At 39.7% G+C, this 27,446-nt stretch overlaps 2 protein-coding genes across 8 annotated transcripts in view; one reads left to right on the top strand and one right to left on the bottom strand.

Moving 5' to 3' along the window:
• Positions 1 to 27,446, bottom strand: part of cmss1 (cms1 ribosomal small subunit homolog) — a 290,453-nt gene that overhangs the window by 56,842 nt on the left and 206,165 nt on the right. For 5 of the 7 annotated variants that reach the window (XM_073045147.1, XM_073045150.1, XM_073045152.1 and 2 more), the window contains one exon: positions 5,781 to 5,848. The gene's annotated coding sequence lies outside the window, so the exon portion shown is untranslated. Of the gene's footprint in view, positions 1 to 5,780; positions 5,849 to 20,932; positions 21,077 to 27,446 lie in introns of all 7 variants that reach the window. The other 2 variants (XM_073045151.1, XM_073045154.1) reach the window with 1 other exon arrangement.
• filip1l (filamin A interacting protein 1-like) overlaps positions 5,572 to 27,446 on the top strand; it is a 216,541-nt gene continuing 194,666 nt past the window's right edge. The window contains exon 1 of the mRNA XM_073045146.1: positions 5,572 to 5,880. The gene's annotated coding sequence lies outside the window, so the exon portion shown is untranslated. The remainder of the gene's footprint in view (positions 5,881 to 27,446) is intronic.

The following is a 27,446-nucleotide window of genomic DNA, read 5'->3' as shown; positions in this document are numbered from 1 at the left end:
AATAATTATATACATGTTTGTCAGTACCTTGCAACAAGTCTGATAAATTTTATCCAAGCATTCACTGTGTAATTCGTAGCTTGCATTGCCATGCAGTATAATGCTGCCAGGATTAAGTGCAATTTCCACATCTCCTCAAGAACAAAATGTATATTAATTGCATAAATCCTATTGTATCTTTAATAGGCATGAGAGGGCTAAGAGTTCAAAAGCGGTAGATCTTGGAACTTGCTGAAAGAAATGCCACGATGGTTGCTTCCCAAGTGCTTGGGTTGATGGAGGCTTAAAGCAGCTGCAGAGCACCCTCGACAGGGAGAGTGAGCAGCCAGAGGCTATGGTGTGCATTGGCACCAATTACATAGATAGAAATGAGGAAGCGGTACTGTGCAATGTTAGGAAAGAGGCTGAAAAGCAGGACTATGAAGGTAGTAATCTCTGAATTACTCCCGGTACTGCATGCTAGTCAGGGCAGGAATAGAAAGATAGAACAGATGAATGAGTGGCTGAGGAACTGGTACGGGGGCAGAGATTCAGGCTCTTGGATCATTGTAACCTCTTCTGGGGCAGGGGACCTGAGGGGCGAGTTGCACTTTAAACTGAAGGGGAACCAATATACTGGCTGGAATGTTCACTAATGCCTCTTAGGTGGGTTTAAACCAGCTCAGCAGGGGTTTAGGAACCAGCGCATCAGGTCAGAAAGTGGAGGGATTGAGAGGAAGGTAGATGCCGTCACCCTTAAAAACAGATAGGAAGGAGTGATGTAACAGACACAATGGAATGAATGGGTTGAAGTGTATTTTAATGCTAGGAGTATTATGGATAAAGGTGATGAACTTAAGAGTATGGATCAGTTAATAGATTTATGATGTTGAAACTTGGTTAAGAAAGGGACATTATCTATAGCTATATTAAAACTAGGATTTGTGATTACTGTTCTTGCACTGAAAGGTCAGTCACCTGGCCAGGCTCAGTATCCACCACCAGGTCCCGTATGGCCCTTCCTCCTGTTGGACTATCTACATAAGAAACCCTCCTGGATGCACCCAACAAATTATGCCCCATTTAATGTTCTTGCACTAAGGAGGTCCCAGTCTATATTAGACAAATTCAATTCACCCACTACAATAACCCTGTTGTTTTTACATCTTTTCCTAATCTGCCTATATATCTGTTCTCCAGTGTCCTGGAGGCTACTGGGGCGTCTGTAGTATAATCCTATCAGAGTGATCCCGACCTTTCTAATTTTTGAGTTCTACTCCTGGTAGTGTAGCAGTTAGCACAATGCTATTACAGCTTGGGGATGGAGTTCAGAGTTCAATTTCGGCGTCCTCTGTAAGGAAGCTTGGATGTTCCTTCCAGAGTGCATGTGGGTTTTCCCTGGGGGCTCTGCTTTCCTCCCACAGTCCAAAGACATACTAGTTATAGGTTAATTGACATTGTAAATTGTCCTGTGATTAGGCTAGGATTAAATTGTTGGGTTGCTGGGCGACACTACTCGAAAGGCTGAAAGGGCCTAACCCATGCTGAATCTCTAAATAAACAGAGGCTGGGTGGATGAGCCCTCCATTATGTCCCACTGGGTGCAGCTGTGACATTGTCCCCAATTAACAATGCAAACCCCCACCCCCTCACTTATGTCCTTCCCTGACATTCCAAAAACATTGAAACCTTTGACCAATATCTTTGTGCGCTTTCTAGCCACAGATGAGGTCCCAGAGGATTGGCAAGTACAGGTGTCCCCCGTTTTTTGAACGTTCGCTTTACGTCAACTCACTGTTACGAAAAAGGCAGCGCGCGTGCCAAGCAGCCACGTTCCTCCCCCGGAACTGCATTCTAGCCGGCATTGCTTAAACATGTGTCTGTGAGCATCTGTGCTTTATGTCGATTTATTGTGTGCATTCGTTAGCAAGATGAGTTCTAAGGTATTGGAAAAGCCTAAAAGAGCGCGTAAGGGTGTTACACTTAGCATAAAACTAGACATAATTAAGCGTTTCGATCGTGGTGAACGAAGTAAGGATATAGTGAATTTGGCTAAGGGTTTGTGGAAGTTGACGAAGATGATGTTGAAGAAGTTTTGGCATCCCATGACCAAGAACTGAGAGATGAAGAGCTGATGAAGAGGAAAGGATAACAATTGAAGCTGAACGCAGCAACGAACGGCCCGAAAGTGAAGTCGTCCAGGAACTGAACAGGAAGCAATTGCGTGAGATTTTCGCTGCGATTGACAATACTGCAATGTTTGCAGAAAAGTATTCCTACGTTATATAGGCTGTGTATTTATCAGATCATTCCTGCTTTTACTATATGTTACTGTTATTTTAGGTTTTATGTGTTATTTGGCATGATTTGGTAGGTTATTTTTTGGGTCTGCGAACGCTCACAGATTTTTCTCATATTAATAAATGGTAATTGCTTCTTCACTTTACGACATTCCGGCTTACGAACCATTTCATAGGAACGCTCTACCTTCGAATAGCGGGGGAAACCTGTACCTAATGTTGTTCCTTTATTCCAGAAATAAAATTGGGATAATCCTGGAAACTATAGACTGGAGAGTTTCACATCCATGATAGAGTAGTCACTGGAGAGGAATCTTGGGAATAGGGTTTATGAACATTTGGAAAACCATGGTCTAATTAGGGACAGTTAACACGTCGATTCACAGGGCAAGTCATGTTTTACTAACTTGATTTGAGGAGGTCATGAAACTGATTGATGAAGGCAGAGCTAAGGATGTTCTCTACATGTATTTCAGTAAGGTGTTTGATAAGGTCCCTCATGGGAGGCTTATCCAGAAGATTGGCTTGCCCATAAAGGATGCGGTTGATGGGAATTACTCTGGCTGGAGGTCCATGATTTGCGGTGTTCTACAAGGATCTGTACTGGGACCTTTGTTCTGGATGAAAAGGTAGAAGGGTGAGTTAGTATGTTTGAAGATGTGGCTTAGTGGATAGTGTAGAAGACTGATAAAGGATACAATGGGATATAGATCTGTTACAGATAACCATATAACAATTACAGCACGGAAACAGGCCATCTCGGCCCTTCTAGTCCATGCCGAACGCTTACTCTCACCTAGTCCCACCTACCTGCACTCAGCCTATAACCCTCCATTCCTTTCCTGTCCATATACCTATCCAATTTTTTTTAAATGACAAAATCGAACCTGCCTCTACCACTTCTACTGGAAGCTCATTCCACACAGCTACCACTCTCTGAGTAAAGAAGCTCCCCCTTCTTCATCCAAGTCACTTATAAAAATCACAAAGAGGAAGGAACCCAGAACAGATCCCTGCAGAACACCCACTGGTCACTGAACTCCATGTGGAATATGAACCATCTCCTTACTTTCTGAATGAGCCTTGCATGGGGAACCTTACCAAATGCTTTACTGAAATCCATATACACTGCATCCACTGCCCTGCCTTCATCAACATGTTTTGTTACTTCCTCAAAGAATTCAATCAGCCTCGGAAGGCACGACCTGTCCTTGACATAGCCATGCTGACTATTCCTAATCAGATTATGTCCCTCCAAATGCTCATAAATCCTGCTTCTCAGAATCTTCTCAGATCAGAACATCTGCTCACAATTTATGTTCCCAAGTTCCTGCCTAATAGTATCATTTTTCCCCCTACCTCAATTAATCAAAGGAAGAAGGCAAGTAAATGGGGTTGAGAGGAAAAAAATCAGCCATGAATGATGAATAGGGCAGACTTAATGGATCGATTGGCCCAATTCATCTCCTGTTCTTACAGTTTAAGTATGAAGTGTTACACATTGAGACTTGAAATTTAAAGAATCAGTACGCTGTTAATGACAAGACCCTTAAGAGTGCTGATGTACAGGAAGATTGTGGGGTCCAAGTCTTTGCACCCTTAAAGTGGCTGCACAGGTTGATCAGATGGTAAAGAAGGCATAAGGCATGCTTGCCATTTTTAGTCAACAAACTGAGTTCAAGAGTCGGGAAATTATGTTGTGGTTTATAAAACTCTAGTTAGATCGCCTCTGGAGTATTGTATTCTATTAGAGGAAGGATGTGGAGGCTTTGGAGAAGATGCAGAAGAATTTTACCAGGATGCTGCCTGAATTAGAGAGAGAGCAGGTACTTTAAGGAGAGATTGGACAAAGTTGGGTTGCTTTCTCCGGAGCAGTTGAGGCTGACAGGAGACCTGATTAAAATTATGAGATGGGATAGATAGACAGCTATTTCCCAGGGTTGAAATGTGTAGTATCAGAAGAAGGAAAAGGGAGTAAGTTCAAAGGAGATGTGTGGTCCAATTTTTTTTAAGCATGAATGGCGAGTGCTAGGAATGCGCTGCCTGGGGTGACAGCGGCAGCAAATCTATTAAGAGACATTCAACAGGCTTTATATAGGCCCATGAATGTGTAAGGAATGTAAAGGTATGGACACCGCGTAAGAAGAAAGGATCCGTTTAGTTGGACATTTGATTAGTAACTTATCTAGTTTGATGCAAATTGTGGGCGAAAGGGACTGTTCTATGCTGTATTCTATGTTCTGCACAACCTTCTCTGCCCGTTGTATAATTTTAATGCTTAAATAAATTAAAATAGCTGCTTGCAAAAATAAAACCTGAGTTATTTATAATGGATGCTTACCTCTGCTGTTCACCCCAGCAGCTGATGCCCAAAAAGACGTAAGATACCGAGAGAGGAGGTCATTACATTAATAAATACCCTACAGTTGCAGAATTTAATATCAGCTACAAAATTACATTGAAAATATTTGTAACAATAATTTGGATGAAGAAGGAATTGTATTGTTAAATACCTAAAATCCAAAGTCAGGGAGATTTAAGAAACATAGTCTGTAAATTAACTATGAAATAATACCTTATTCTTGGTTTGTAAAAATGTGAAGCACAGAATAGGATGGTGTACTCAATGAAATGTTATACATTTTGTTACTGTACTGTTTATCTGAACAGCATCATATTCTACTTGCTGATTTTATGCCTAAGCAGGAAGAAAGGAAGTGTACCAAAGGAATAATGACAATGATTAATAACTCCAGATTATATATTTTTAAAAAATCTACTTTTGCATTTCAATTCAAACATTCTGCAACAAAGTAATATTATTCACTTTAAGGATTATTTTGTACTTGATCATTTATTGAGATTATAAACTTAACACTGAAATACACTTATTCATATGGCATCTGTGTCTTAAGATTTCTTTATTAAAAAAGAGAGTAATTTTTGATAAGTCAACATATTTTACTTCTTAATATTATTCAAACTGTGAAAAATTGACTAAGTATATTCAAGCTAAGATAGCTATTGAAATTATATTTTTGAAGAGATTTTTGATAAATAGTATATGTTAATAAAAGTATAATTAGCATAAAACGTGTTCTATTTGACTTCATTAGCAACAGTCAATGTGTATCACAAACATATGGTTAGCTCTTTCTAAGCCCTGAAGCCTTGTCTAGTTACATCTCTCTATGGAGAGACTAGGTCAGCTTTCTGACAGAGCCATCTGCCTTTATTGTGCATAGCTTCACTGAACGTGGTGGATAAATATAGAGGATCTTTTGGCTCATGCCAGGTCCTCTCACTGTCCAACTCAACAGGCACAGATCACTGTATATTTCTCATTTTCTTAAAGCAGTGAAATAAACCTATGTTCAGACTACTCAACTTGCAGTGAAGTCTTCAATGAAAACTGGATTAAGAAAAGAAAGCCGGTATAAATGTCCTATACTCACAATTTTCTTTTCTGAAGACTGGATATTTTTGATACGATGGACTTACCACAAAAGGACTACGGACTTTGCGTCAAATCTGCGACGTAGGTCCAGGTGAGGAGACGAAATTTCAACCTGCAGTTCAATAGGAAACCCATTACATTGTGGTGAGTATTATTTCTTTCATTGTCCTTTTACTCAGAAAATGTTAATATATTAGCATAAACATTTATTATATATATTCTTAGCATGATTAAGAATAAAAACAAGAAAATTCAAAGAACAAAAATACCGATGTTAATCTTCTGTAATTTCAAAATAACAGCATTACATCTTCAATTGTGAATATATATCTTATTGAACAAAAGGTCAACATTGAAATAAAGGCTATTTTTCTGAAAGCATTCTTGTATATGTCAACTGATCTATTGTGCTGGGTGATGAATTCTTGCCTCCAAAGACATTCCTGCAAGAGAGATTAATATTTCTCACTGATAAGATCTGTGTTCAGTGTATTTTTAAGAAAGATATGATAAGGAATTGAAGTGAATTGATAGCTGAGATGGCCCATAATTTCTCTTGCCTCAAATATTTTACTATGGAAGTTGAACATAGTGCAGGTGGGATTTCTGCTTAGTAATGAGTATGGAAGTATTTTAAACTAATATGAAATGCACTAAAAAATGTGACTTAGAAATTATATCTATAGTGACCTGAAATTGTGTTATGAATACTTTCTGCAACCCTTTTAAAAAGCTATTTATTTTTAATTTACCAAGTGAAATGGTCATTCTCCATTCTCTACCTGTTGCTTTTGATGAAGTTTTTGATAACTTTCCATCACTCCAATATTATTTTTTATGAAAAAAACATTCAGGAGACATCAAGTCATGATTACGACATTCATATATTTAATGATAAAGACCAGTAAAATGTAAATTTTCCAAACTGATAAAGCTCTATGAGAAAAGTGAAGGCAATCAAGTCTACCTAAACATTTACTTCACACGAAGTTGCAGGATAAATAGAAGATACAGTACATGGTACTTGATTCTGAAAAAGTGACCAATAAAGGCAAATATTTGATTATCCAATTATTGTATTTCACTTTCTTGTAATGCTTGGCATTTATTGGGTGGCACAGTGTTTCTGAAATCAATATTCAGGTGAAGTTTGGCAGGGTTTTAGAATTTGTATACAACATGTAACAAAGCTTCCAGATATTTATAAAGGCACGGCCTGTATCAAGGAAGTATGCATGAGAATTAGAATCAGAATCAGGTTTATTATCACCGGCATGTGATGTGAAATTTGTAAACTTAGCAGCAGCAGTTCAACGCAATACATAATCTAGCAGAGAGAGATAATAATAATAAATAAAATAAAACATAATAAGTAAGTAAATCAATAGATTTTTTAAAAAATGTGCAAAAACAGAAATACTGTATATTTAAAAAAAGTGAGGTAGTGTCCAAAGCTTCAATGTCCATTTTGGAATCGGATGGCAGGGGGGAAGAAGCTGTTCCTGAATCACTGAGTGTGTGCCTTCAGGCTTCTGTATCTCCTACTTGATGGTAACAGTGAGAAAAGGGCATGCCCTGGGTGCTGGAGGTCCTTAATAATGGATGCTGCCTTTCTGAGACACTGCTCCTTGAAGATGTCCTGAGTACTTTGTAGGCTAGTGGCCAAGATGGAGCTGACTAGATTTACAACCTTCTGCAGCTTCTTTTGGTCTTGTGCAGTAGCCCCTCTATACCAGACAGTGATGTAGCCTATCAGAATACTCTCCACGGTGCATCCATAGAAGTTTTTGAGCATATTTGTTGACATGCCAAATCTCATCAAACTCCTAATAAAGTATAGCCGCTGTCTTGCCTTCTTTATGACTACATTGATATGTTGGGACCAGGTTAGATCCTCAGAGATCTTGATGCCCAGGAACTTGAAGCTGCACACTCTCTCCACTTCTAATCTCTCTATGAGGATTGGTATGTGTTCCTTCATCTTACCCTTCCTGAGGTCCACAATCAGCTCTTTTGTCTTACTGACACTGAGTGCCAGGTTGCTGCTGTGGCACCATTCCATGAGTTGGCATATCTCAGTCCTGTACACCCTCTCATCACCACCTGAGATTCTACCAACAATGGTCGTATGTCAGCAAATTTGTACATGGTATTTGAGCTATGCCTAGCCACACAGTCCTGTGTATACAGAGAGTAGAGCAGTGGGCTAAGCACACACCCCTGAGGTGCGCTAGTGTTGATCATCAGCGAGGAGGATATGTCATCACCAATCTGCACAGACTGTGGTCTTCTGGTGAGGAAGTTGAGGATTCAATTGCAGAGGGAGGTACAGAGGCCCAGGTTCTGCAACTTCTCAATCAGGATTGTGGGACGATGGTATTAAATGCTGAGCTATAGTCGATGAACAGCATCCTGCCGTAGGTGTTTGTGTTGTCTACATGGTCTATGGCTGTGTGGAGAGCCATTGAAATTGCATCTGCCATTGACCTATTGTGGAGATAAGCAAACTGCAATGGGTCCAGGTCCTTGCTGGGGCAGGAGGCAATAGTCATTAAGGCAGCCCACATTATTCTTCTTTGGCACTGGTATAATTGTTGCCTTTTTGAAGCAAGTGGGAACTTGCTTCATGAGGGCAAATGGATAACATTTCCCAATCTTTCAGTTTATTGATACTTATATTAATATTGTCAACAGATAGACCTGATTCTAAGTTACTTTATCAGCATTAAAATTCAGGTTAACAATGATGTTCCTGGGTTGGGGGCAAGATCAGAAAATTATGTTAGTTAAAAGGAAAGAAATTGGGCAATCAATTTACTCTATTGGTACAGCATTAGCCTGGTCAATATTAATTTGCTGAGTCACAGGTTATGTGCTAACCAGTGATGGAACAGGAATGAGCTTTGATGTGGATAAAGGTGGTCTAGTGGAGGGGCTACACCTAGATTCATAATAGGCATGTGACAAGGTGTGATATCAAAGGTTATTGTGGACAGACTACCAGGAACAGATCTGCTGACACAAAGCTAAAAAGGAAAATAAGTCGTGAATTGAGCATACGTGTTGTAAGTTAGGTGGGTGGGCAGTATTTGGCAAATTATATATAATGTGGGAAATATTTTGGCTTAAAAAGAAAACAAAAGAAGTAAGTGAGCTAAAATGGTGAGAGATTGCAATGCTTTGAGACTAAGAGGAAGATCAAGAGTATACACCACTGCAAGTAATTAGGAACAATGGAAGCACTGCAGAAAAGGTTTATTCAAGTAATAAAGTTTAAAATAATTTTATTATCAAAGTACACAGATTTCAACATGTCACCCAAGATTCATTTTCCTGTGGGTATACTCAGCAAATCTATAGAATAGTAACTATAACAGGATCAATGAAAGATCAACCAGAGTGCAGAAGACAACAAACTGAGCAAATGTAAATGTAACTGAGTAGTAATAAGTAACGAGAACATGAAATAATGAGATAGAGTCATTAAAGTGAGATTACTGGTTGTGGGATATCTCAATTGATGGGCAAGTGAGTGTAGTTATCTCCTTTTGGTCAAGAGCCAGATAGTTGAGAGGTAGTAACTGTTCTTGAGTCTGGTGGAGGCAATCTCTGATGATAGATGCTGCTTTCCTACTATAACGTTTCATACAGATGTGCTCAGTGGTTGGCAGGGGTTTTTCAGTGATGTATTGGGCCGAATCCACCTCCTTTTGTAGCATTCATAGGTTGTCCTCTGAGGAAAGACTGAACTGACTAGGCTTGAATCAGCTGAGATTTGGAAGAGTGAGAGGGTACTTAACACAGTCGATGTGGAGAGGATGTTTTTTCTTGTAGGAGAATCTTGTTGGTCACTGTTTAAAAATAAAGGGTTGCTCTCAGAGCATTCCTTTGGAACTCTCTTCCTCAAAGGATGGTGAAAGCAAGGTCTGGGACTATTTTAAAGGCAAAGGCAGATGGGTGCTTGATAAACATAGGAGTGAAAAATTATTACGGCTAAATGGGAATGAGCAGTTGACTTAACAATTAGATTAAGTATGATCTTACTAAGTGGTGGAGCAGGCTTGGGGGGCTGAGTAGCCTACTCCTCCTCCAAATGTATGCTTGCTTGTCCAACTATAGTCAACAATTCTCTTTTGTACTTGCTTTGAAAAGCAAAAACTCTGAATATGCAGCAAAATGAAGAGTCATTCTGCTGAGTGCTCTAATCCATTCTATTCTGGTGACCGAGAACAGTGCTTTATCCTTCAGAAATATTACTTAATATTCAAACATTTACATTCCCAGTGTCCCAGTGGTAATGAGATGATTAATTGCAGCTCAAAATCACCAAAATAAATTGAACATATTTTTCCGGAACAACACTGAAATAAAAAAAGGAAACACTGAAAGGAAAGAAATAAAAAAAAAAAACTGGGAAATACAATACTTGCAATATATTATGTTTCATTTTATCCTAAGAATACTAATTTATTTCACATCAAAACAGTTATTTATTTGAAATGTTATGTTTTATGCTACCGGGACCCTGTGCTTTATATAATAATAAAATGGGTTGAAAGATCTGAAAAGATGCTTTCCATCACATAATTATGGATATCAAATGTGCACTTAAGCCTTAGCTAAACATTATAAACTAAATAACGTCTACTTCTGTAATAGTTGTGGATTGACATACACAATTGAGCTTTTGCATGTCATGAACCTGTATAAGCATGTTTCCTTTGGGGCCAATCACTTCCATGGATGTAAGTGATGTGATGTGGTTTTGTCCTAAATAAGTCAATCATGTAGTGCATGTCAAATATATCAGGCAGTAACACAGCATGATGATGAGTGCACTGGGCATTTGCTGAAGGGATATGATATGTTTCTGAGCAGTTGCCAACTCTTCATGGCTTTGCAAGCTGAACCACGGTATTTAAATACACTACATTTTGTTCCATGTTTTTTTCCTCCTTTAAGACTTCCACTGCTCTCATACTTCCTCTTCCAGCTGCTAGGCTGGCCAGCTGGCCCACAATTATCTGCACAGCCAAAATCAATTCTGCTTTATTAGTAAATTGGGAGAAAAACTAATGCAGGCTGGTCCCATGAAGTGTAGGTATTAAAGATGTAATGGCCACAAAATTGGGTGGTATGTGCAACATAATTCAAAGTCTGACACTAATTTATGATTTACAATTTCCTCTTTAATTTATGTGAAACTTAAGTCAGATAGCAACAGAAATAATAGGCGAGATAATGCAGCGTAGAAGTATTTATCTGGGTAAAAATACAGAACAGTACATGTCAGAAACAGAACAGGCCCTTCAGCTCACTATCTCTGCACGAAACACAATATCCAATTAAACTAAATCTTCTGCCTGTACAGGATCCATACCCAATCAGAATCAGGTTTATTATCTCCGGCATATGTTGTGAAATCTGTTGTTTTACAGGCCCCAGTACAGTGCAATATATAAAATACACTATAAATTATGAAAAAGAATATATGTAAAAAAATTAAATAAGTAGTACTTAGAGAGAGCAGAAATAGAAAGCACATGCAAAATGCTGGAGAACTCAGCTTGCCTGGCAGTTTGTGATTGCAAAAATAGTGAGAAAGTGTTCAGAATCAGAATCAGCTTTAAAATCATCAGTATATGTTGTGAAATTTGTTGCCACGGGTTCATTGTCCGTTCAGAAATCTGATAGCGGAGGAGAAAGAGCTGTTACTAAAATGATATGTGTATATCTTCAGGCTCCTGTACTACCCACCCCTCCAATGATAGTATTGAGAAGAGGGTATGTCCTGGGTGGTGGAGGTCCTTAATAATGGATGCTGCCTTTTTGAGGCATCATGTTTTGAAGATGTCCTTGATGCTGGAAAGGCTAGTATTCATGATGGTACTGGGCAAGTTTTCTGATCCTGTGCACTAGCACCTCATGTCAGACGGTAATACAGCCAGTTAGAATGCACTCCATGATTCACGTGGAGAAATTTGCTGGAGTCTTTGGTGGTATACCAAGTTTCCTCAAACTCCTTAAGAAATATAGCCTTTGTCATGCCCTCTTCATAACTGCATCAAAAGATTGGGCCCGGGATGAGATCTTCAGAAATGCTGACACCCATGAACGTGAATCTGCTCACCCTTTCCACTGCTGACCTCACGATAAGGACTGGTCTGTGTTCCCTTGACTTCCTCTTACTGAAGTCCAATTCCTTTGTCTTACTGACATTGAGTGCAACATTGTTGTTGTGACACCACTCAGCCAGCCAATCTATCTCTCTCCTGTACGCCTTCTCGTCATCATTTGAGATTCTGCCATCCACAGTTAGGCCATTAGTAAATGTATAGCTAGCATGTCCGGTAGGTTCCAGGTGATTGCTTAGGCAGGAGTTAACTCTAGCCATGAACAATCTCTTAAACCATTTCATCACAGTACTTCTGAGTGTGACTGTGTGATTGTCATTGAGGTAGCTCTCCCAGCTCACCAGACTGCAGTAGTGAGAGATCGAAGATGTCCTTGAACACTCCAGCCTGTTGGTTGGCACAGGTTTTCAGTGCCCTACCAGAACACCGTCAACTTACACATTCACACGCTTAGCTAGCAGCTTCTTAAGCACTACTATTCTATCTGTTTCCACCACTTTTCCTGGCAGCCTGCTCCATTTAATCTATGAATAAAAAAAATCCCTGTAAGAGGAAGGGGGAGGGGGATTTTTTTTTAAATCGGAAGGAGAAATTGATATTCATGCCATCAGGTGGAGGCTACCCAGATGGAATATAAGGTGTTGCTCCTCTACCCTGAGTGTGGCCTCATCCTGGCACAAGAGGAGGTCACGGGCTGACATGTCAGAACAGAAATGGGAATTGGCAATAAAATGTTTGGACACCAGGAAGTTCCACTTTTGGCGGAGGGAGCAGAGGTGCTCGATGAAGTAGTCCCCAATTTATAAAGGGTATCACCAATGTAGGGGAGGCCGCATTGGAGCACTGGACACAATAAACAATAGCAGAATATTCGCAAGTAAATGGGCTTTGATTGCAGGTGAGGGAGGAGGTGTATGACCAAGTGTAGCACTTAGGCTGTTTGCAGGGATAAGTGCCGAGAGTGAGATTAGTGGGGAGGGATGAATGGACAAGGAAATTGCAAAGGGAGCGATCCCTGCGGAAAGTGGGGCAGGGGTAATGGGAAGAGAGATAAAGATGTGTTTAGTGGTAGGATCCCTTTTGAGAAGGTGGATGTTGCAAAGGATGAACTGATGGATGCAGAGACAAATGGGGTGATAGGTAAGGACAAGAGGAACTCTATCACTATTAAAGCAGCTGGAAGACGGGGTGAGTGAGTATGTTCGGGAAATAGACAGGATGCAGATGAAGGCAGCATAAATAGTGGAAGAGAGGAAGCCCCATTCTTTGAAGAAGGAGAACACTTCTGAAGTCCTGAAATGGAAAGACACATCCTGGGAACCGATACAGCAGAGGCGAAGGAACTGAGAAAAGGGAATAGCATTTTTACTGGAGATATTTCAGGAAGAGGTATAGTTAAGGTAACCATGGGAATCAGTAGGTTATAAAAGATGTTGACTGACAGTTTGTCTCCAGAGATAGAGACAGAGAGATTGAGAAAGGGGTGGGAGGTGTCAGAGGTAGACCAAGTGAATTTAAGGGCAGGGTAGAAGTTAGAGGCAAAGTTGATGAAAGTGCATGAAGCAGCACCAATGCAGTCATCAATGTAACGGAGGAAGAGCTGGGAAGGCTTGGAACATGGACTGTTCCACATATCAATGAAAAGGCAAGCATAATTGGGACCCGTGCAGGTCCAATGGCTGCTCTTCGAGCTTGGAGAAATTTGGAAGGAGCCAAAGGAAAAATTGTTGAGGGTGAGGACCAGTTCTGCCAGATGGAGGAGGGCAGTGCTGGAGGGGATTTGGTTGGTTCTTTTGTCTAAAAAGCAGAGAGCTTTGAAGCCTCTTGATGGGGGATAGAAGTGTATAGGGACTGAATATCCATGGTGAAAATGAGGAGTTCAGGGCCAGGGAATTGAAAGTTACTGAGGAGATTGAGGGAAAGGATTGAACCAAGGGAGATGGAATGGAATCTAAGTATGAGAACAGGAGCAGGCAGAGATAATAGGCCTAACTGGACAATCTGGTTTATGGATCTTAGGTAGGAGTAGAAGTGAGCAGGGTGGGGTAAGGGAATTATGAACTTGGTGGCAGTGGACGGGAGTTCTCTGGCGTTGATGAGGTCTGTGATGGTGTCGGAGACAGTTTTCTAATGGTTTGGAGCAGGGTCCTCTTCGAGGGGTAGGTTTGAGGAGGGGTCTGAGAGTTGCCGCCTGGCCTCAGCAAGGAAGAAGTCAGTATGCCACACTACAACAGCACCCCCTTTGTCTGCTGGTTTGATGGTAAGGTTGGGGTTGGTGCAGAGAGAGTGAAGGAGAAGGTTCGAGGAGAAGTTGAGACGGTTGATGTCTCGTCAGCAATTCAAGATGAAAAGCTCCAGAGCAGGGAGGGAACCAGAGTGGGTTGCCCTTACTGTTACGTCATTTTCCCAACCAATGAAGACAAGCATGCCACATGCATCCTTCACCACCCTATCTACTTGTGTGGCCACTCTCAGGGAGCTATGGACTTGGATCCCAAGATCCTACTGTACATCAATGCTATTATGGGCCTTACCATTTACTGTATACATCCCCTTACATCTGACTTCCCAAACTGTGATACCATACACTTGCTGGATTAAATTTCAGCTGTCATTTCTCTGCCCCTATCTGTAACTGATACACTGTATATAGCCACACTATTATTCCTTCTTTATATTTGTTGTCATTTTACTTTATTTTGAAAAAATCCTATTTAAAATATTAACAGTAATTCAAACACCATCTTTCAAAGCTTTATATTTCAAACCAACAGATGAAAACTGAGTTTCATTTTCTATTTGTTTTTATTTAAATTCATATAGTTGTGCAAATCTGGCATGAGAAAGACTGCAACTAGCTTTAGACAACAGCCTTCTTAAATTCTGAATGCTTTGTAAGGACAGTTCAAAGTTAAGATTGATCTTATTAAGGTTAGTCTCTTTCTGGTTTGACTCAGTAAGGAAGACAGATTTCTCTCTCCGAATTTTTGATTTTTACAATTTTAAATTAGCCTCCTTTACATATACCAGCTCTTAATAGTTTCAAATTTAATTAATTTACAAAATTTGAATTATGAACAATTACAGTGGAATCTGAAGTTAGAACTGTTATTATGCCAGGCCTCCAATTTTTCAGTAAATTAACCTTTATCAATTTAAGTCAATCTAATATAAGCCATTTCTTCCACTGACTCATTATCATCTCAAAGTTATCTCAAGAAAGTACAGAAGTTGTGATGTAATGTTTAAGTTCAAGTTTAAATTTATGTTCCTCTGATACAACCAAAGGAAACAACGTTCCTCCAGACCACAGTTCACCCACTATATATATATATATATCACACACAACACATAAAACAAAACATCACCACAAATAAGTTAGTAAAATATTATTCTAAATGCATGTGAAATGCGCAGCACAGGGAAACATTAACAGTACCAGAAATGGCTCACTGTCCTATTTAAGTTGTATAAGACGTTAATGAAATGAAATTTGGAATATTGTTTGCAGTTCTAGTCACCTATCTGCAGGAAAGATGTCAATAAGATTGAAAGAGTACAGAGAAAATTTACAAGGGTGTCGCCAGATCTTGAGTTATAGGGAATGAGTTATGAATAGGTTATGACTTTATTCCTTTATGACTTTAACCCTAAGAAAATGGATTTGATAGAGGTATACAAAATTATGAGGGATATAGATGGGAAAAGACAAGCAGGCTTTTTCTACTGAGGTAGCGTGAAACTAGAACTAAAGGTGAGAGGTTAAGGGTGAAAGGAGAAATATCTAGGGGGAACCTGAAGGTGAACTTTTCACTCGGATTGCGGTGTGAGTGTGGAATGAACTGCTAGAGGAAGTGGTGGATACTGGTTCAATTTCAATATTTAAAAGGTCACATTTCAAACAACTTTGTGTACATCTTTGTACATTTTTAATTACCCTCTTATTCTTTTGTAGTCAGCCTGGTTCTCAATTATTTACAACCTGAGGCTCATCCATACTGCCTTTTCGGCTTTACCTATCTCTGTACTGCTGGAGTTTTGGCCTACCTTGATCATTCCAAGTCAAATGAAGTTTATTATCATTTAACCACATACTGTACATGTATATAACATATATATATATATATATATATAATGTATATAGAAAGGAGATAACGTATTTTCGAACCAGGGTGTAAAACACATAACATACATAACACACGATAACTTAAGAAGGCAAGGATAAATAGATAACAAAACAAAAGTGCATTGATGCTAAATATTGTAAAGTACAGAACAAATTAACCAGTGACATTTCAAATACGATGTGGCCGGGAGTTCAGAAGCCTAATGGCCTGGGGGAAGAAACTGTTTCTCATCCTGTCCATTCTTGTTTTTATGCATTTTAGTCTTCTGCCTGATGGTAGAAAGTCAAAGAGGATGCTGGATGGATGGGTGGGATCTTTAATAATAATAAGTGCCCTGTGTATGCAGTGCTCATGCAGGGCCCTGTGTACTCGTTGCAATGTACCTCGAATGCACCACAACCATCTCTTCTTGTAGGCATCTCATTCGTCCATTTTGCCTGTCAATTTCTGCTTTCTATTTATCTGGGTCATATCCACTCTCACTCTAATGACAACTGTTTCCTCAATTAAGTTTACTTTAGATTGCATCTTCTCCATTTTTATAGATAGATTTAAAATGGTATATATTATGACTAATAAAAACACAAAATGCTGGCAGAACTCAGCAGACCAGACAGCATCTATGGGAGGAGGTAGTGATGACGTTTTGGGCCGAGGTCTCCTGATGACGGGTTTTGGCCCGGAACGTCGTCACTACCTCCTCCCATAGATGCTATCTGGCCTGCTGAGTTCTGCCAGCATTTTGTGTTTTTATTTATTTCCAGCATCTGCAGATTCACTCGTGTTGCCTATATTATGACTCATGTTTTTTTGACCATATCCATCCTTCCTTATGGCCTTCCTGACAACCTGTCCAGAAAGCCAGGTTATAATGCTGGACTCCATGGCTCCTATTCTGTAGTGAAGATCTCCTTCTTTATGCAGACTACAATAGAGAGACTCCAAAACGTTTTTAATGATCCATTATCAAATCCTACAAACATATTCAAGGCTTCTTCTTGATGTGAAAGATTTTACATTTGGATATCAAGTCTATCAGTTCACTCAATGAATATTTACAATGCCATGCGGAGAAAGAAGGTGCTTCTTGAAATGGAGTTTAATGGGAGGGTGAATCTATGTGTTCTTTAGTTTGGGATTCACAATCACAATCTCACTTTGGATCAGTAAACAACTAGCAGTTCAGCTCCACTTGTGGTGCAGATGAATTGTGCAAATGCCATTTAAGGTTGTTTTTTTTATCTTTATACACCTCTCCTGTTCATTCCATATATTAAGTTTATCCCACTACTCCATCCAACTGGCTAATCATGGATTGTGCCTAGGGCATTAAACCATGTTTTCCCAAAATCTTCAACATGATCTTAAAGGCCTTTGTAGTGCTTTTGCAAGATCTTTGCTAACAGCTTCCTCAGTTATTGAAATAAACACCATAGATCTCACCTATAAAATAGATTGAGGTGCCATTCATTCATCGCAGAGTATGTACTAGTCTAATTTCAAATCTTAGCTATTCCAAAGAAATAAACTACATGAAGATTATATAAGAAATAAAAAAAAATAGCTTATTTATAAACCTCAGCAATTCAGGAGCAACTTCTTCCCCTCTGCCATCCGATTTCTAAATGGAGATTGAACCCATGAACACGAACTCACTCCTTTTTTATTTCTGTTATTTTGCACTACTTATATTAACTTAACTATTTAATAGACATATATACTTAACGTAACTCAGTTTTTTCTCTATATTTATTTATCATGTATTTCATTCTACTACTGCTGCAAGTTAACAAATTTCACAACATATGCTGGTAATATTAAATCTGATTCTGATTCTAATCTGAACCACTCTTTTTACTACTGATCCCATGCCATGAGACCATAAAACCAAGATATAGGAGCAGAATTAGGTGATTTGACTCATCGAGAATGCTCCACATTTCATTATTGTTAATCCATTTTCCTCTCAGCCCTAATTTCCTGCCTTCTCTCCATTAACACTTCATGCCCCGATTAATCAAGAATCTATCAACTCTGCCTTAAATATACCCAATTCATCAAAGAATTCCAACAGATTTGTCAGGCAAGACTTCCCCTTAAGGAAACCATGTTGACTATGGCCAATTTAAACATATGCCTCCAAGTATCCCAAAACTTCATCTTTAACAAATGTCTCCAACACCTTCCCAACCACTGAGGTCAGACTAACTGGCCTATAATTTCCTTTTTACTGCCTCTCTCCCTTCCTGAAGAGTGGAGTGACATTTGCAATTTTCCAGTCCCCTAGAACCATGCCAGAATCTAGTGATTCTTGAACTATCATTACTAACGCCTCCATGATATCTTCAGCCACCTCTTTCAGAATCCTGGGGTGTAAACCATCTCGTCCAGGTGATTTATTTACCTTGAGACCTATCATTTTCACAAGCATCTTCTCCCTCGTAATGGCAATTTCACTCACTTCTGCACCCTGCCACTCTCGAACTTCTGGCACACTGCTGGTGTCTTCCACAGTGAAGACTGATGCAAAATACACATTCATTTTGGCTGCCATTTCCTTGTCCCCCAGTACTACCTCTCCAGCATCATTTTCCAGCAGTCTGATGTCTACTCTCGCCTATCTTTAAGCTTAATATCCAAATTCTGGTCCTAATCAAAGATCAGTTTCATTTGCCACCCCTCCTCCTCCTCAAAGCATCTCCCATTGCTCACATATTCCCAAATATTCCAGTCTCTGAGACTGGAAGTCAACTACCTCCTCCACTAAGAATTACAGCTACAGCTGCCCCATCAAAATGCTAAAATACAGTTTAGTAACATTATGACTACTCTGGCCACTTTGCATTATAATGGACTTCCTTTTCTTTTTGCTCCAGTTTTATTCTTTCTTCTAAGAAATGTGTGTAACTTCCAGTTAATTTATGTTATTCTTGTGAAGATGCTATGTGCCTGAGCTGCCGCTATGAGTGAGCTTTTCATTGCATCTATGTATACATGTACTTATGCATTTGACAACAACTTAACTGTAGACTATATACTACATAATCTGCAGGTCAGGCAGCATCTATGGAGAGATTGGGACAATCAGTGTTCATAGTTGAGACCTGATACTATGATCATTACCATTCAATCCCTGCCACAAAAATCCAAACAATTGGACTCATTTACATCACAAACCTTCATACATATCAGTTTGATTCATATTAATCCTATCCTCACAATTGAATTGCAATTTCTCCAACCAAGACTCAAATCTCACCTAATACCCACAACTGCCTCAGACCAAACCACCATCATGGAGCCTCATAATTAACCAACTAATCATACAGAACCTAAATGCCATCTCTCCCAAGACCCATGATTCCCACAGTCCTGAGAATTGACACTACCTATCTGTCTCCTCCCACAACGATTGAGAAGTATGTTCATTGCATGCCTGCCTATTCCTCAGAATAAAACCTAAATTGCTCAATGTCCCAAAATTTCCCAGAGAAAATCATTGTGAAAGCTCATTTTCTGTTAAAATACTTCTTAAAAGTGAGTGCATATTATTTAATTAATATTTTCTGAAATGCTAGAGTGGCAGTTTACTGTTCAACATTCAAATTCATATCCAATATGTTAAGAAACATGATAAATAAATTGAAATTAAAAGTTCCAGTTAACCTTTATTATTTCCAATTTTTTTCCCTAAAAGATAGCATAGAATGTTGTGCCTTCCAATGCCTTGTCCAAGAACTATCAATCTTTTATTTGAATACGGTGTTATAACCAGTTTCTTGCGCCTAACTTGTTTCTGTTTTCAGCCAACATTTGCAAACTGTCATACTCAAATTAAACAAGAATGTTGAACATAGCATAGTTTGAAACAGGAACATTGGTTGACTTCCCCCTTCTCCACCTTTAACCTTGGGATACTGGAACATTCCCAGTGTTTGAGATCACATAATTGAGCACAGCCAAGAATTAGTTCTGGCCCCTCTCTGCTTTTCAGCTCGGTATTATATCATAGAATGTAATAACCCTCTCTCCAAATCCAACTTGTAGCTACATTTGTCCTGCAAGGGTAACTTGTCCTCTAATTATTTTAATCCCTTTCCAGCTCTTCTTCATTGTGCATCATCTGATTCCAAGCCTGTATCTTTCAGCTTTATCTCCTTCTCTCTATCCATATGCACATATATCTGGCTATAATATCAATTATGTACTGTTGCATAAAGTTTCATTCAAGAGATATAGTCAAAATTTTATATGACCTGTAAAACTGAGAAATAACCTGCCTTGAAGGTATGTAGAAATGTAGATAACGTAAGCAGTGCAACCGGCTACATTTTTCTCACTCTGATACTTGAGGTGGTGCAAGTTATTTCAGAACAATATTTAGAATCAACAGAACACACACAAAATGCTGGAGTACAGACAATTTTTCAGCCCAAGACACTTTAGCAGTCCTACTAAAGGATCTCAGCTCAAAACATTGACTCTATTATTTTCCAGAGATGCTGCCTGGCCTGCTGAGTTCCTCCAACATTTTGTGTGTGTTTTTTGGACTTCTAGCATCTGCAGATTTTCTCTTGTTTGAGTTGGAATCAAAAGAACTTCACTTAATGGCATTGCTTCTATTTCCAGCTAAGACCAAACAATATTGTTGGGTATTGTGTTAAAATCATTCCAGTTCAGATTCATTTATCACATGTACATTGAAACATACAGTGAAATGTGTCATTTGTGTCAATAACCAGCACACTTAGGGATGTACTGGGGACAGGCTGCAAGTGTCACCATGCATTCTGGCACCAACATAGCATGCTTACTATGCTTGGCAGAGCAACACAGAACACAACAAGCACTAAAATAATAACAGCAAATCAAGCCCCTGTTTCCCTCCCACTGACCCACACATGGTACCTTAACTATCTTAACTACCAGCCTCACAGGTATTTTCAAAGTCTTGGGTAACAGGATTGGATACAGGATGGAATTCCCCTACAAGAGATTTGTTTGCTGTTCTAGTAGCCGAAGCAGCGATCATTCCAATTTGGTTTTTCTTTCCCATGTTTGATATTCCCCAGAAGAGAGCTGTGGAGTAAGAAGAAATGAGATATCTAATATTTTGGAGACCTGAGGGATGTCAAACATTATGCATGCTAGCCAAATGGGATTTTATGATGCTTTTCCAACTCTGAAAACTGCAAAACTTTATTTAACTTTCTGTGAACCTTTAATGGAATTCACAATTGGAGGTCAAGAAAAATATTCATGTAATTCACAGAAAAATCATAGCAAGTCCTTAGCATTTTAAAGACAGATCACACCAGGAATCTAAAATACTTTACCAAACTCCTGGCATAGACAAATCCAAAGGTCAAGAATAATCAATGGGATTACAAACAGTCCAGCACAGGTAAAGTTGCATTGTAGTACTGAATATGAGAAGTAAGAGTAAGGAAAGAAAGGTGGGGATTTGGCAAGGATTTAAAGTTCTGAAACAGTTTACTATAATGTGTTCTTAGGTCTTCCAGTTGAGACTAAAGAAAAGAGAATAGCAGAAAATTAAGTATTTGTGGTTCAAGTGGTGAAATCAGTACTAAGTTAACTTCATCTAAGTTTACTGTTTGTTTAAAATCACTTAGAAAATAGTTACAAATTTAAAAGCAGATCTAAGTCAAATGTTCATGTAGCAAATAGCGTGTCTTAGACTGAACAAGTGCTCTGACATGTATAAAGTCCGCCCTGAATTAACCTCTATGCGCTCAGATGTCCTCTGTACGACATTAGCAGTGGAGTGCTTGGCTCAGATTTCAGATCTAATGCTGTGATGTATTTAACACCTGCTCTGCAGTGATAAAGGGCTAGCTCTCTGTCCAAAAGCAAAATACAAGAACATAGATTTTATTGATCTGATGTTTAAGAGCCAGGTGTCATTTGTTCTACTGGTGATGAAATTAGCCTGCAGCACCATGTGACAGGTGTTGCAAAGCCAGGAATAGTGAGAGGGGCAAGATGACCTTCTCGTAATGTCACATTAAAGAATTGATCATCTGACAAGAACATACCATGGCAGATGGTCTCTTCTTCCCTTCTCCTCTCACCCCCATCATCTCAAGTAGTTTCTACTTTTAAGTTTAGCCTGTCATTGAACACAGGACCTGGTTGTGTAAAAACTACTTTCTAACCTAGGACACTTATCGTTCCTGACAACTGCTGGAACCATTTACTAAAACCAAACCTCTGCATGCTACACAAAAATGAACTGCTTTGTTTTGCCTTTGAAAAATAGAAATAGGAGTAATCTATTCAGTGCTGTGCATCTGCTTCATAGTCATAAAATTATCAATGATCTTTTACCTCAGAAACACTTTCCTCTACTAATCCCATATTCTTTAATTTCAAGGAGCAGGCCTGATTCCTGTTGCTATTCAGTTTTTAGATAAGAAGCAGTGGCACCCCTGATTAAATAAAATGCCAGAGATCTCTGTGAATTTATCCAAGAAGACAAATTTTGTCTCCAGAATTTTCTTTTTGGTTTATACAGAAATCAAGTTTGACTTTGTATATTTAAAGTCTTCTAAATCCAGTCCCCACACAAAAGGTTTTCAATCAAAGACAAATTTTCAAAATAGGAATTAATAGTCAATTATGTAGTTAATTTCCAAGCTGAAAATAAAAAGAATGATCATTAGACTCGAGCACCCTGGGAAAATTTATCCTCCCATGGCCATAATGTGTCCAGGTGACAAACTTTGAAGGGAATGTTAAAAATAACAAATGGAGGGTATTTCCAGATGATTCAGGATTTGGTAACATAGAGGAATCCACAAAGTGCCATCACTACACTAGAAATAAATATTAAGTAAGATAAGATCAGAATCAGGTTTAATATCACCAGCATATGTCGTGAAATTTGTTAACTTTGCGGCAGCAGTACCATGCAATACATGATAATAGAGAGAAATGAGAAAACTGTGAATCACAGTAAGTATATATAGTATATCTATTAAAGAGTTAAATAAGTAGTGCAAAAAATAGGAAATAAAAAGTAGTGAAGTAATGTTCACGGGTTCAATGTCCATTTAGAAATCTGATAGCAGAGGAAAAGAAGCTGTTCCTGAATCATTGAGTGTGTACCTTCAGGCTTCTGTATCTCCTTCCTGATGGTAGCAATGAGAAGAGGGCATGTCCTGGATGGTCGAGTCCTTAATGATGGACACTACCTTTCTGAGGCACCACTCCTTGAGGATGACCTGGATATTGCAGAGGCTAGTGCCCATGACAGAGCTGGCTAATTTTACAACTCTCTGCAGCTTACTTCCAACCTATGCATTAGCCTCCCCATTCTAGACAGTGATGCAGCCAGTGAAAATGCTCTCCATTGTACAGCTGTAGAAATTTGCGAGTGTTTTTGGTGATATACCAAATCTCCTCGAACTCCTCAAGAAACATAGCTGGTGCCTTGCCTTCTTTGTAGCTGCAGCGATATGTTGGGTCCAGGTTAGGTCCTCAGAGATAGTGACACCCAGGAAGTTGAAATTGCTCACTCTCTCCACATCTGATCTCTCTACAAGGACTGGTGTGCATTCCCTCGTCTTACCCTTCCCGAAGTTTGCAGTCAAATCCTGTTTTTTATTATTGTCTTGCACAACTATATTATGTCCAATCTATATTACCAGATATATTTAAACTTGACAGTGAAGATCAATAAGCATGTATTTTGTAGTTTAATTTTGTACCATCCTGAGTGGATATCTAGCACCTTCCTTGCAGTGCAGCAACAGCCAGAACCAGAGGTAAAGTACGTGGGGGAAAGTTTCGAGGGGATATCAGAGGTAGTTATTTTACACTGAGAATGCTGAGGGTCTGCAATGTACTGTTACGGTTTGTGGTTGACACAAATGGGACACTTAAAAGACTCTTAGGCAGGCATATGGATGTAAGAAAAACAGAAGGTTATAGGCGGTGAAGGAGGGAAGGGTTGTATTGAATGTGGTGATTTATATAGGTGAGCACAACATTGTAACCGAAGTCAGTACAATGCAGCACTGCACTATGTTCTATTGTAATTGAGAATTAAAATCTAACCCCTCCCTCTCACATGACCCTTCATTTTGCTTTCATTCGTGTGCCTAAGATTCACTACCACGACCCTGGGCATGTCCTTACCATTCTGTGTAAAAGAAACCTCTGACACCCACCCTATACTTTCTTCAGGTCACCTTAAAATTATGCTCCCTTATAGTAGAGAATGCCATCCCTGGAAAAAGTTGCTGACTGTCCAGCACAACTATACCTCTATCAAGTCTCCTTTCAGCCTCCTTCACTCCAAAGAGAAAACCCTAAGCTTGCTCAACCGATCTTCATCAGACTTGCTTCCCAATCCAGGCAACATCCTGGTAAGTACCCTCTGCACCTACTCTAAAGCTTCCACGTGTTTCCTACAATGAAGTGACCAGAACTCAACACAATCCTCCAAGTGTGGCATAACCAGAATTTTTTAGAACTGCAACATTACCTCATGGCTCTTGAACTCAATTCCCTGACTAACGAAGTCCAACACACCATTACTTCTTCTTAACATCTCTATTAAATACTTCCCCATACCATCTGCTCCTCAGTGTTCCTGTTGCTAATGGGGGACCCACAGAATATTCCTATTAAAGTGATTGCTTCTTTTTGGTTTCTGACTTCTACCCACACTGATTCCTCTGAAACGTCCTCCTTTTCTGCAGCTGTGATAACATCCCCAATTAGCAATGCCAATCCTCCACCTCTTTCAACCTCCCTCCCTGTGCCTTTTGAAACACCTAAATCCCAGAACATGTAGTAGCTATTCCTGCCCTTCCTCACAGTCTCTCCACAAAATTAACCAAAGCAGTATAATGTTATCGAGGGGAAAGGCCACAGGAGTACTCTGCACTGGCTGACTATTCCCTCTCCCGACAGTCACCCAGTTACCTCCCTCCTACAAATTAGGAGCCCTGCCCACCCCCCCCCCCCCACCCCCCAACCGGTAGCTCCAATGTATCAACTTCCCATTCTCCTGAAGGTCATCCAGCTCCGGTTCCCTAATGTAGTCTGAAAGGAGCCGGATGCACATTTTGCAGGTGTGGTAATCAAGGTCACAGGAGGTCACCTTGAGCTCTCATGTCATGCAAGAGAAGCACACCACTGCCATTTTCGCTGTTCTAGTCATTACATAAGAAAGAAAAACTTACCCTAGCCTCCACCTCTTGAGCAAATCTAGCCCCATCCCCTGCCCACTCACACTACAGCCACTCTCACAATGGCTGTTTGTTTAAATTTAATTTCTTTTTCTTGGCATAAGTGAAACTCACACACAAGACTTGTTCTTTTCAAAGATTCCTACTCTTGCACAGACCTCGCTCTCACATCCCATGTGGGAAGAATCAGGATTTCTGGAGGAGACCAGCAACTAGAAGTTCAATCTATTTTGTCCATTTATATGTAATTAAGAAACAATGTTCCTTGGACCAAAGTTTGATAACAAACTTTACTTGACCATTTCAATTTGGGCTGGAAATTTAACTAGGAGCTTCCAGCTGCAGATTTGCCTGAAGTTCTGGCAGGGTTTCCACATCAGATGCACAAAGGATATCATCTTTTAAAATTCATTTTTTGGAATGTACGGGAAGTATCACTGACAATGTCAATGTTCATTGCCCCTGTGCACAGTGGCTTGCTAAGTAATTTCAGAGATTATTTTAAGAAAAAACATATTAGACCATAAGATCATAAGACATAGGAGCAGAATTAGTCCATTCAGCCCATCGAGTCTACTGTGCCATTCCATTATGGTAGACCCCAGATCCCACTCAACCTCATACACCTGCCTTCTCGCCATTTCCTTTGACCAATCAGGAAACTACAGACTTTTGCTTTAAATATACCCACAGACTTGCCCTCCACCGCAGTCTGTAGCAGAGCATTCCACAGATTCACTACTCTCCGGCTAAAAAAAATCCTCCTTACCTCTGTTCTAAAAAGTCGCCTTCCGTTATGAGGCTGTGCCTCCTAGTTCTAAATACCCCCACCATAGGAAACATCCTCTCCATATCCACCTTATCTAGCCCTTTCAACATTTGGTAGGTTTAAATGAGCACCCCCCCCCCCCCACCACATTCTTCTAAATTCCAGTGAGTATAGACCCAAAGCTACCAAATGCTTCTCATATGTTAACCCCTTCATTCCTGGAATCATCCTCATGAACCTCCTCTGGACTCTCTCCAATGACAACACATCCTTTCGGAGATACGGGGCCCAAAACCGTTGACTATGCTCCAAGTGTGTCCTGACTAGTGCCTTATTAAGCCTCAGCATTATCTCCTTGCTTTTATAATCTATTCGCCTTGAAATAAATGCCAACATTGCATTTGCCTTCTTTACCACACACTCAACCTGTAAATTAATCACCTGGGAGTCTTGCACAAGGACTCCAAAGTCGCTCTGCACCTCTGAATTTTGAATTTTCTCCCTATTTAGATAATAGTCTGCACTATTGTTCCTTTTACCAAAATGCATTATCATACATTTCCCAACATGTTATTCCATCTGCCACTTTTTGCCTATTTCTCCAACTGGTCTTAGTCCTGCTGCAATTACATTGGTTCCTCAGCATTATCTACCACTCCACTTACCTTCAGATCATCCACAAACTCTACCACAAAGCCATTAATTCCATTATCTAAACATTCACAAACAATGTGAAAAGTAATGGTCCCAATACCAACCCCTGAGGAACACCATGAGTCACTGGCAGCCAACCAGAAACGGTCCCTTTTATTCCCACTCACTGCCTCCTGCCTCTCAGCCATTCCTCTATCCAGGGCAGTAGCACTCCTGTAATGCCACTGGATTTTTATCTTGTTAAGCAGCCTCATGTGTGGCACCTTATCAAATGCCTTCTGAAAATCCAGGTATATGACATCCATTGCTTCTCCTTTGTGCACCCTGCTGGTTGCATTGTTGAAGAATTCTAACAGATTTGTTCGGCAAGATTTCCCTTAACAGAAACCATGCTGACTTTGACTCATTTTATCATTTGTCTTCAAGTATCCCGAAACCTCATCCTTAATAATAGAGTCCAACACTCTCCCAAACCATTGAAATTAGACTAACTGGCCTAACTTCCTTTCCTTTGCCTTCCTCCCTTCTTAAAGAGTGGAGTTACACTTGCAATTTTCCAGTTCTCTGGGACCATGCCAGAATCAAGTGATTCTTGAAAGATCATGACCAAAGAAACTGTTCTCTCTTCAGTAACCTCTCTCAGGACTCTGGGATGTAGTTCATCTGGTCCAGGTGACTTATCCACCTTTGAGTTTGCCTAGCACTTTTTCTTTGTAATAACAATAACACCCATTCCTGCTCTCTGCCACTCACGGACCTCCGGCGCACTGCTAGTGTCTTCCATGGTGAAGACTGATGCAAAGTACTT

This window comes from Hemitrygon akajei, chromosome 5 (assembly GCF_048418815.1).
Source record: "Hemitrygon akajei chromosome 5, sHemAka1.3, whole genome shotgun sequence".
Classification (NCBI taxonomy): Eukaryota; Metazoa; Chordata; class Chondrichthyes; order Myliobatiformes; family Dasyatidae; genus Hemitrygon; species Hemitrygon akajei.
This window is presented reverse-complemented; position numbering and strand designations above follow the sequence as displayed.